Genomic DNA, 4,096 nt, shown 5'->3' on the forward strand with positions numbered 1-4,096 from the left:
TGTGCAGATGCTGATGATGAGTTCATCGTTTCTTTTGTTCTGGGAGTGAAGATCATTATCACAGAAGCGTCTATTGCTTCTTTGCTGAATATGGAAAAAGCTGGAGGTAAAAGGATTTACAACATTCCTCCAAGGTCCAAGCGCATCACAGAAGTCATTAACCCCACAATCTTCAAAGCAAATGTTGAAGGAAACCCATCTAAGAACAAGGAGCTTCATCAGAACCTCCGAGTCTGGCTGAAGATTATTCTGGGAACAATCCATCATCGTCCAGCCTCCAACTCTTCAGATTATATAAATGCTGATCAGAAATGCATCCTCTACTGTATTCAGAAGGGTATTCCAATCAACCTCCCTGTTCTCCTCTTCAGATATCTGAGGGATTCAGTCAGAGAAACAAGGAATAATATGAAGCCCAGATCCTACATTCCTCTGGGTAGATTGCTCTCTGACATCTTCATTGAGCATGGGCTGGTAGATGCTCTGGAGAAGACCAGATGTATGGATGATCTGGCAATTGACGTTGGAAAGCCTCTGAATGCCAAAAATCTGAGGAGTATGGGAATCATCAAAGACATCAGAGTCAAGCCCACTATGAATGTGACCTGGGAAGCTCTGAAGGATCAGAGGAAGATGCCTCATGGCCTTGAAAGGTTCTTCAAGAATGAACCCAGAGATGCCATTGCTATCTACCTTCAGGATCGTCTGGATGAAGGCATTGATATCTCTGATTTCCGCCTTGAAGACTGTCTGGACTCTGTAGAAGATCTGGTCAGATACAAAAGAGGTCTTTCTGAGAAGAAGATAGCTGAGGAAGCAAGGAAGGCAAAGAAAGCCAGACTTGGAGAAACCTCTGGCACCAAAGCTTCAGCACCTCTGAATGTCTCTTCTGGTAAGTCCCTTCCTCCTGTCTCTTCTGAATCTGTAATGGCTTCCTCCAACCCTCTCTCCTCTCAACCAATATTTACAACCTCAGAAATACCACCTTCAATCACCAGAACCTCTCAACCTCCACCTGTTCTAAAAATTGCTCGTACTTTTACAACAACCTCTGACCCTAATCAACTATATCACCACAGTTCTTCATCATCCTCTGATTATGAATCACCCCCTTACCTTTCCCCTTCTTCTGACCAAGAGTTCTCTGATCATGAGTCCTCTGATCAAGAACACTCTGACCCAAACTCCCCAACAATAGCTGAAATCTATGCTAAAAATTTTGCCCCACAAACTCAAACACAATCTGAAGTAACCTCTCCCCTCCGAACTTCTCTTCCACAACAAACAACCACCATCTCCTCTGAAAATCAAACCTCACTTCCACCACAAACAACCACCACACCCTCTGAAACCCAACCACCTGTGATTCAACCATCTGAACCTTATATCACTCCACCACTTATTCCCGCTGTACCTGGACCAGACTCTGACCCTTTAGACCTAAATCCATTATATGCTTCTTCTCCTAGTCTTCAACCAGACGCAGATTCTGAACTTCAAGCAGAATCTGAACCTCAACAATCTGAACCTCAACAAACTGAACCTCAACCTCTAAATCTCAGCCCTCAAAACTCTCCACCTCATTCACCTGAACCTGAACCTAAAATTATCATACCTACCCTTGAGGAGGCCATTATACAGGTTGCAGAAGCTTCAGTCCAGAAGATCAAGTCTCTGGCTAAAAACTCTGAAGTAAGTGATGATCCTAAATCTGTTAGGACACACTGGAACAGAGTCATTAGTTGGATGACCTCTGAGTCTTATAGGCTGAAGAGTATCTCTGAACAAGTCAGAAATGGCTACATCAGAGACTCTGAGGAAAGACTCCAAGAGAGACTGGCTAGAGAAGCTGAGGCCAGAAGGTTAGAGGAAGAGAGACTGGCTAGAGAAGCTGAGGCCAAGAGATTAGAAGAAGAAAGATTGGCTAGGGAAGCTGAAGAAGAAGCTAAGAGATTGGAAGAAGAACGCCTGGCAAAGGAAGCAGAACTTCTGAGAATTCAGGAAGCTGAAGCCAAGGCTAAGGCAGATGCAGAAGCCCAAGCTGCTGCTGAAGCTGAAGCTCAGCAGGCTCTGATTCAGGGGGAGTCTTCCTCTGCGATCCCTCTGATTCTTAACACTCTGAAGGAGATCAAGCAAGATCAGAAAGAGATCAAGCAAGATCAGAGTGAGCTCCGGGCAAGGATGGACAAGCAAGACGCTCTGAATGAAAACCTCCAGAATATGTTTGCTATGCTACTACAGAGACTTCCTCCTCCTCCAAACCCTTAGGCACTTAGGATTTCTTTTGTTTGCCTAGTGTTTTTGCTTCTGTCTTTTCTTTTTTAGCTCTGATATTTCTGTTGAATCTGATGTTTTGACTGCTGCTTGCCTTTGTGCTTTTGTTTAATGAAGTGTTTTTCTCTCTATTATTCTTTTTATGTTTTATGCCTTTTTGATTATGCCAAAAAGGGGGAGAAATTATTAAATAGCTCTGATGAAAACTATGTCTAAAACCTTAAGCATTCTGCAACAATTGTAGAAATAGTTCTGATAAAATTAGCTCTGATTAAATAATAGCTCTGATTAAATAGTTCTAACATTAAATTAAGAAATTGCAGAAAGTTTTCAGAAATCTTATTGCTTGGAAAGCTCTGGTAAGAACTTCTGAACTCCCTAGTACTAACTCAGGGGGAGCTTTTGTCTATCTGATCTAATATTTTTCATGTTTCATCTGATAATTTTATTTGTTTTGTCATCATCAAAAAGGGGGAGATTGTAAGAACAAAAATAGTTCTACAATAGATTCCATGATTTTGATGATAACAAAGGATGAAACCAAAAGTGGTACCCTAACGAAAAGTTTCTAAGTGTGCAGGGTTCTAAAGAAAGAAGAAACAAATCTGATGATGTCATCAGATGCAAAACAAGATCAGATGCAAAATCTCAAGTATCAGAAGCATCTAAAGAGGAATCTCATTCAAGAAGCTCTGACTCTGGACAAAACTGCAAGTATCAGAAGCATCTGAACATGAAGTAAAGTCTAGAAGCTCTGACTCTGAACAAATGCCTTCTGTAAATTCTGAAGTTATCAGCGATTTCTGAACTCTCAAGAGATAACATCAGAAGCCAGTTTCTCCAGATACACAAAGACTCTAATCAGAATTGTTAATCATGATGAAGTAACGTTTAAGCCAAGTTAAAGTTCTGCAAATGGATTTCCTCAATTAGAAAGAGACGTTAATCTCCACTTCCAAGAGAGAAGATACTAATTGTGGTAAGTAGTCACTTCTAAGTGAAAAAGTCTACTGCAGAAGCTATTAATGGAATGGCGTAACTACATCTAAATATCCAACAGATTCAACGCTACTTCAACTCTACTTCAACTCCTATAAATAGAGAAGAAATCTCATTCAGTAAAGACGAAGAAAATCACTAGCCAAAACTATACTGAAATCATATCACGCTCAAGAAAAACATCTTTGTTCTTCAAAGATTTTCACTAAGCTTTTGCTTATCAAGTGAAAAATTGTTCTTAAGTTTGTAATATTTGCTTTCTTAGAAGCACTCTAGATTACACATCTTGTATCTTATTTTTATTTGATTTCCTCAAGTGACTCTTTGTAGTCTGTAGACTTGAGAGGACTAAGAGATTTTCTTCTCTCTTAGGGGTTGTTTGTAATCTTTCAAGATTAGTGGATTAAGTCCTTGTTGAAGGCGAAATCACCTTGGCCGGGTGGACTGGAGTAGCTTTGTGTTATAAGCGAACCAGTATAAAATCATTGTGTGATTTCATTTTGCAAAAGCGCTTATTTTTCAAACAATTCAAACCCCCCTTTCTTGTTTTTCTCACCTTCACTAAGTTGCTTTGAGTTCTTTTGAACTTGCTTTTGCTTTGCTTGGTTGCTTAACCATTAAGGTATAACTCTTCTGACTTCATGTAGTCTGGAAGACCTGTCCTGTTATGTGGGCAGGCACCTGTCTGAAGTCCTCCTTAAGAGGCAATGCTTGTGAATGTTTACTTTTGTGCCAAGCAGGAAAAGTCCTTCGATAAGGCAATTGGCAGATAAAAGAGATGTGTAATCCATCTCCTGCTATTCAGTGTGTCATCCACTTTGCT

Source organism: Lathyrus oleraceus, chromosome 5, assembly GCF_024323335.1.
Source record: "Lathyrus oleraceus cultivar Zhongwan6 chromosome 5, CAAS_Psat_ZW6_1.0, whole genome shotgun sequence".
Classification (NCBI taxonomy): Eukaryota; Viridiplantae; Streptophyta; class Magnoliopsida; order Fabales; family Fabaceae; genus Lathyrus; species Lathyrus oleraceus.